The 7,943-nt window shown below is 52.3% G+C and overlaps 1 pseudogene across 1 annotated transcript; it reads left to right on the top strand.

Annotated features, from left to right (window-relative positions):
* Nucleotides 1-386: 386 nt before the first annotated feature.
* On the top strand, nt 387-1,293 carry LOC311166153 (olfactory receptor 14J1-like; annotated as a pseudogene). Its single transcript has one exon. The product of its transcript is annotated as an olfactory receptor 14J1-like (transcript).
* Nucleotides 1,294-7,943: the final 6,650 nt, after the last annotated feature.

Consider the following 7,943-nt stretch of genomic DNA (forward strand, 5'->3'; position numbering starts at 1 on the left):
TTCAGATCTGAATTAAACCGGCTGTGTCAGAAATCAGCTCAAGGCCCCTCAAAGGCAGCATCACTGCCACTTTTCCAGACTCCTCATTGGCATCAGAGCCTGCAAAGCCAGAGCTGCCCCTGGGCAGTGCCTGAGCTATGCGGAGCTAGGAGTCTGCAAGGTAGAGCTGAGCCCCCAGGGCTGGGCTGCGCTCTGGCTGCACTGGCAGGGCCCAGCCCTGGGCATAGGGAAGCAGCTGCTGGCAGGGGCAGCTCCAGGCAGCAAAGCCCTGGGCAGGCAGTGAGGAGAAAGTGCCCCCAAACTGTGCAGGCATATTTAAAGTCCTCTTGAAACCCCAGTATTCCATGATTACTTTTTTTACAGATCCCCATGCCAAGGCACCACAAATGTCCAACAGTAGCTCCATCAGCCACTTCCTCCTGCTGGCATTGGCAGACACACGGCAGCTGCAGCTCCTGCACTTCTGCCTCTTGCTGGGCATCTCCCTGGCTGCCCTCCTGGGCAACGGCCTCATCATCGGCACCGTAGCCTGCAGCCACCACCTGCACACACCCATGTACTTCTTCCTGCTCAACCTGGCCCTCACTGACCTGGGCTCCATCTGCACCACTGTGCCCAAAGCCATGCACAATTCCCTCTGGGACACCAGGACCATCTCCTACAAAGGATGTGCTGCTCAGCTCTTTTTCTTTGTATTCTTCATCACAGCAGAGCTTTCCCTCCTGACCATCATGTGCTATGACCGCTACGTATCCATCTGCAAACCCCTGCACTATGGGACCCTCCTGGGCAGCAGAGCTTGTGCCCACATGGCAGCAGCTGCCTGGGCCAGTGGCTTTCTCAATGCTCTCATGCACACAGTCAATACATTTTCCCTGCCCTTGTGTCAGGGCAATGCCCTGGGCCAGTTCTTCTGTGAAATCCCCCCGATCCTCAAGCTCTCCTGCTCCAAATCCTACCTCAGGGAACTTGGACTTCTTGCTGTCACTATCTGTTTATCACTTGGCTGTTTTGTGTTCATTGTTTTCTCCTATGTGCAGATCTTCAGGGCTGTGCTGAGGATCCCCTCTGAGCAGGGACGGCACAAAGCCTTTTCCACCTGCCTCCCTCACCTGGCTGTTGTCTCCCTATTCATCAGCACTGGCACATTTACCTACCTGAAGCCCCCCTCCATCTCCTCCCCATCCCTGGACCTGGCCCTGTCAGTTCTGTACTCAGTGGTGCCTTCAGCCCTGAACCCTCTCATCTACAGCCTGAGGACCCAGGAACTCAAAGCTGCAATGTGGAGACTGATGACTAGAAGATTTCAGGACCAGTGAACTGCTGGCCATTTTCTGCAAATCCCTTTTAATAAAGTTCATCTTTGATACTTCTTGTTGGTTTCATTTTGGAGGTTCTTTTCCTTTATTTTTGTATTTTCATATTGTCCACAAAGAAATGTCATTGTTTGTGCCATTTCACATTTTGTTTCACCTTCCCTGTGGCCACAGACTGTGTCAATGAGGGGCTGAACTCTTGGTGGCTTTAAAGGAACTAAAGGATCTCCCAGCAAAGTTTTCTGCAGAGATGCCCTTTTCTTGCCTTCTCTGGAGCTGCAGCAGCAATGTCTGTGTGCAGAACTGGGGGCAGATCAGTGCTGGGACAGCAGCTGTGCCCAACAGCAGCAGCACTTTGTGTATCCAGTGCTGCCCCCGTGGCCCTGCCGCACTGCCCTGGTGGCCCTGGTGTTGCTGTAGGGCCTGAGTGCTCTCGGGGCCGGGCACAGTCCTGGTGGTGGCAGTGCCGGGGCTGCAGCAGGGACAGGCCATGGACACTGCTGGGGCAGCGCTGACGCCTCAGGTCACGGCCTGGGGGCTCCAGGCTCCTTGCCCAGGCTCTCTCAAGAACACGCCCAGGCCAATGCTGAGCACAGAAAACCCCTGTGAGCAGCCTCAGGCTGGCCATGGACAGGCTGGGGGCAAACAGCATGGCTGGTGCTCTGCAAGGGCCCTGGGGAAGATGGGAAGGAGCAGCAGAGCAGGGGCTGATCCATCCCCAGTGCACTGGACAGCCCAGGGCAGCGTCCCAGAGTGTCCTCATGGAGCTGCCAACAACATCCCCCCTCTACAGCCCTGGCCTCACCCCCAGCTCACACAGGTGCCCCATCCTTTCAGGTACAGACATGGCAGCACTGGTTTAGGAGCCCCTGTTTGCATTGCACAGAGCAGGGGGAGCACCCCCATGCTGTTGGTTTGGGGACATGAGCCTGAGGGAGTACAAATGCCATCAGCCCCTGCAGCCAGGAAGGGCTGGGGGACAGCAGGGAAACCACTCAGCTTTGTCCTGGCTTCTGCACTTAGCCAGAAAGTTTGTTCCCATCAGCTGGGACTTTCCTGTCCCACTGCAGACGCTATTGCTCAGATCCAGAGCTGCCTGGCAGCTACTCCCAAACTGCCCTGAGCATTTCCTTTGCTTCACGTTTGATTTCTTCACTCTTCCCTGGTAGAAATTTCTTCCTATTGCCCACCCCTTTTCCTTTCCCTGCAAACAGCCCATCGCTGTTTGCCCTTTTCTCTCTGGCCCCACTCCCCATTGCAGTTCCTTACTTGGCCCCATGGGAACGTCCCTTGGGCAGCAGGATCATCCTACAATGCTGCAGGAATTGTCTGCAGGCTCCTGCAGTGCCTTGTGCTGCTTTCTTGCCACAGGAACCACAGGCAGGGGGACACATCTGGGCTGCTGTGTCTGGCTGTGGGACTCCCGGTTCTGGGCAATGAGGAGGAGCTGCAGAGGCTCTGCAGGACTGACAGGATGGGCTTTGGGGCTGGCAGGAGAAGCTGAGGGACCTGGGCTGCTGGAGCTTCTGAAGAGGAAGCCCAGGGCTCATCCTGCAACTGCTCCAAGGGTGATTTCAGAGAATCCCAGAATCAGCAAGGTTGGAAAAGACCTTGGAGATCATCAAGTCTAACCTTTGCCCTGACACCACCTTTTCTCCCCTGAGCCTCCTCTTCTCCAAGATAAACAACCCCAGCCCCCTCAGCTACTCCTTACAGCACTTGTGTTCCAGACCCCTCACCAGCCTTGTTGCCCTTCTCTGGACATGCTCCAGCCCCTCCCTGTCCTTCCTAAGTTGGAGGCCTCAGAACTGCAAACAATACTCCAGGTGCTGCCCAAGCAGTTCTGAGCACAGGGGAAGAATCACTGCCCTGCTCCTGCTGGCCGCACCATTCCTGATCCATTGGCCTTCTTGGCCACCTGGGCACACTGCTGCCTCATGTCCAGCCTGCTGTCCATCAGTCCCTGCAGGTCCCTTTCTGCCTGGCTGCTGTCCAGCCACTCTGTCACCAGCCTGTAGTGCTACAGGGCTTGTTGTGGCCAAAGTGCAGGACCTGGCACTTGGAATTTTTCAACCTGACCTTGTTGGATTTGGGCCCTGGATCCAGCCTGTCCAGAGCAGAGCCCTCCTACCCTCCAGCAGATCAACACTCCCAGTCAGCTTGGTGTCAATGTGGTTCCATCAGGCTCCAGAGTGTCACTATGGTCTCCATGATTCTATGAGGCCTCCCAGTGTCACAATGTCCCTTTGGTTCCACGGGACCCCTTGGTGTCACAGAGTCCCTTGGATCCTTGGTCCCCGCTGTGTCCCAATGGATTCTTGGTCCCCCAATGCCCTGCAGGGTCACAATGGATCCTTGGTTCCATGAGGTCTGGCAGTGCAGCGATGCTCTCCTTGATTCCACAGTGTCACAATGGCCTCTTGGTCCCACCATGGTGTCAAACATGTTTCCTTCATTCCAGGAGTCCCTGGGGAATAGCACTGGCTCCTTGGTTCCTTGGGGCCCCTCAGTGTCACAATGGCGCCATCATGACACCAGGTCCTGCTCTGTCACAATGCTCTGCATGGTTCCACAAGGCCCTGCAGGGTCACAGTGGCCTCTTGGCTCCATGAGGCCTCAGAGTGCCACAATGAATTCCTTGGTGCTGCAGTGTCACAGTGGAGCCCTGGTGACACAAGATCCTGCAGTGTCACCAGGGACCCTTTGTTCCATGGGACACCACATTTGCTGAGGATGTCAGCAGCCCCCACTGAGGCCATCCCTGCCCAGAGCCTGTGGGGGAATGTGCAGACAAGGAGAACGTCCCTGGGGCTGGGGCAGCACAACTCAGAGGCACCAGCGGCTCCAGCTGGGAAATGGAGTGTGGAATGTGGCTGGGAAAGCCCTGCCTGGGCTGTGCCAAGCAGGACAGACAAGCCGTTACTGTCATGTCCCAAACAATTCTCTCAAGGAGACATCTAAAAAGAATTAATATTTTTTGTGTACTCTGAGTTGTACACACTGGAGAAATACAATCAAGAGATTCTCAGGAGATAAAAGCAACAAAACAGCCTTTACTGGCAACTTTAGAAATCCAGAGAAACTTTGGCAAAGGGTTTTATATGACATTCAATCAACAAAAACCGCTTCTAAAAGCATTAACCTTGCCCATTCCACTTCACAAACTCTAATTCTGTCTATTTTAAGTTAATCGAAAATTGCAAGAGGACAGAAATAGAAGACACAGAAGGAAAGACAAGAATGATTTAGAGAGGCATACACACAACTACCAACTCCTGGAATCCAGTGGTGTTCAGATAGAAATTCCAAGAGGACGCAGGGTCAAGATGTGTGCTTGCCTTATGGTCAGCCTCAAATAACCCTTGGTGCTCAGGGCCCCTTACCCCAGGTTGGACCTGGGGTCATTTGGTCACTGAGGAGCTGGGCTGGGGGCTCCAGAGGTGGCTGTGGAGTGTGCTGTGCCAGAGACTGGCAGACACTGCTCTGGGGGGATTGGGGTTCCAGGGCACCACAGTGTCAAAATTGTTCCCTCAGTTCCCAAGTCCTTGCAATGGCCCCTTGATACGATTGTCCCCAGGCTCTCCCACGGGTTTTCTTGGTTCCACAGTGGCACAATGGCCCCTTGGTTCAACAAGGCCCCTCAGTGTCACAATGGCCTCTGTGGTCCCACCAGGACCCAGACTGTCACAATGGACTCCTTGCTTCCATTCAGCCCCATAGTGTCACCATGGCCCCTTGGCTCTCTTCTGCCATGTTGTACACAGTGTCACCATGGTCCTCTTAGTGCCACCAGGCCCTGCAGTGTCACAATGACCCCTTGCTTCCCCAGGGCGCTGCAGTGTCACAATCATCAGAGAATCAATGAGGCTGGAAAAGACCTTGGAGAGCATCAAATCCAACCTGGGACCCAACACCACCTTGTCACCCTGACCATGGCACTGAGTGCCACATCCAGTCTTTCCTTAAACACTTCCAGGGATGGTGACTCACCCACCTCCCTGAGCAGCCTATTCCAATGCCCAATCACCCTTTGTGTGAAGAGTATTTCCTAATGTCCAGCCTAAATGTCCCCTGGTGCAGTTGAAGGCTGTGTCCTCTTGTCCTGTCCAGTTCCCTGGGTAAAGAGTCTGACCCTAACCTGGCTGCACCCTCCTGTCAGGGAGTTGTAGAGAGTGATGAGGTCTCTCCTGAGCCTCTTCTTCTCCAGGATAAACAACCCCAGCTCTCCCAGCCCCTCCTCACAGGATTTGTGCTCCAGACCCCTCCCCAGCCTTGTTGGCCTTCTCTGGACATGCTCCAGCCCCTCCATGTGCTTCCTAAATTGGGGGGCCCAGAACTAGACCCGGCACTTGAGGTGTTGCTCAACCAGTGCCGAGCACAGGGGAAGAATCACTGCCCTGCTCCTGCTGGCCACACCATTCCTGATCCATAGGAGTGCCAGGGGTTGGATGTGGGAAATGGTGGGGACACAGTGGGGACAAAGTGTTATTGATTGTCAGCCATGAAGAGTCTTAATTTTCATATCCAGACTGCATTGGAAGGTGCAGGGGATCATTATCAACTGGGGATTGCTGATATCAATCTATAAACAGGAAAACTAATGAAGACAAAAAACATTTCTCTGCATTGTTTTATATACAATATATTCATTTTGAAGACACTTCTGAAATCTGTCTAATTAACCACAAAATAATGGAAAAGTTACATTCTTCCCAGGGGCTTTTCTTGTTCAGATGTTTTGAACGAATATTTATGCACTTTTCCCACAGATTTCCTCAAATGAAGACCTCAGAAAAGAAGAGGCCTCTGGAGCAGTAAAATTTATCATCAACCTCCAACTGGCTGAGGATCCATCCCCATCAGACCAGCAATGAACAGGAATGGGCACAGCTCTGTGGCTGCCCCAGCTTTGGGATGGGTCCTCAGCCTGGAGCAGGAGCAGCTCTGGAGGGCCCCAAGGCCGGGGCCCTTGTGCTGCCCTGGGCAGATGGGATGGCAGCAGGGGCTGCAGAGCTCTCAGCACCTCAGCCAGAGGGGAGCAGGGCACCCAGGGAGCCTCCTTGTGCCTTGGCCAAGCCCCTTCCCCCATGGCTGGGGCTGAGTCCTGTGGCAGCTGCAGCTGCTGCTGTGCCCTTGCCAGGGGCTGAGGCCGTGGGGCCAGTGCCCAGAGCAGCCTGGCCTGAGCAGAGCTGTGGGGCCAGAGGTGGCTGGGCTGGGCTGGCCAGAGGCCCTTGGTGCTGCCCAGAGCTCAGGGCAGCTGGCAGAGCTGGCAGGGAGCTGGGCTGGGCTCAGAGAGCCTGGCACAGACACCATCAGTGTCCATCTCAGCCTGGCTGAGTGTGCAGGGGCAGGACTCAGGCCAGGCCTTGTGGGGCAGGGCCAGCGCCTGTGCCAGGCATTGAAAACAGGCAAGTGCCCCAGAGAGGAGTCTGCTCTGTGCCCTGGGGCTTGGCTTGTTAAGGCGTTCTGAATGTCAATGAGCCCTGGGACACTAAATTCCTGAACTGAAGAGCTGAAGGCTGAGCAAACCTCTGGAGCAGTGAAATTCAGCAGCAGCCTCCAAGTTGCTGAGGATGTCAGCAGCCCCTACTGAGGCCATCCCTGCCCAGAGCCCGTGGGGGAATGGGCAGACAAGGAGAGCGTCCCTGGGGCTGGAGCAGCACAACTCAGAGGCACCAGCAACTCCAGCTGGGAAAAGGAGTGTGGAATGTGGCTGGGATAGCCCTGCCTGGGCTGTGCCAAGCAGGACGGACATGCCCTGCTGCCATCTACTAAAAAACTCTCACAAGGAGGCATTTAACAGGAATTACAATTGTTTGTGTACTCTTTGGACGTACTGGAGAAATAACTACAAGAGATTCTCAGGAGCTCAACAGAACAAAACAGCCTTTACTGGGAGCTTTAGAAAATCAAAAACACTTTGGCAAAATGTTTATTATGACATTGTATTGGTTTTGGTTTGTTGATTTAAGATTTTTCTAATCTTGAGATTTCTTTATTAATGGATTGATGAATGTGGTGGGGTTTAGTGTCAGTTAATTATTAATGTATTTATTTTGTTGTGAGATAGGATTGCGAAAAAGCTAAAGTAGGCTTAAAATTTTTGAAGGGTATACAGTAAATTATGAAATTACTTTTAAAAAATGTAAATAGAAGAAAATAAGGCAGTAAGAATTAAACTCTTTAGAACCCTTTCTTTCCTTTACAACTTTTTCTTTTTACTGACAATGTAAAGAAACTAAACTTACAATTTCTAGTTCATTTACTATTTCTAGAATAGTCCTTTTTTTAGATTACTTTGAGGGAGAAGCTTTTCTTGTTAAGGTTGTGGAGATTTTTTTTTACAAGACGAAAAAAATAGGGGGCTTTTTTGGTATTTAATTTTGTCATGGATAACATTTGTCTGGGGAACTTTGTTATTGTGAAGTTGTTTTTATTGCTACAAGCTTTTTTACAGCTCATTGATGGGCCACGTCAATTTATGGGGTATCGCTTTAAAGATGAGTTCTTGAAAGGTGGAAGTTTTTATTATTTACTTTTAAAATTATTTTTATCTCTGGGAATAGAGATCTTCTACTGAGGATACTGGATTACTTTTTTTTTCCGGTTAAAACTTTTAATTAAATT

Source organism: Fringilla coelebs (genome assembly GCF_963513975.1).
Source record: "Fringilla coelebs genome assembly, contig: SCAFFOLD_43, whole genome shotgun sequence".
Classification (NCBI taxonomy): Eukaryota; Metazoa; Chordata; class Aves; order Passeriformes; family Fringillidae; genus Fringilla; species Fringilla coelebs.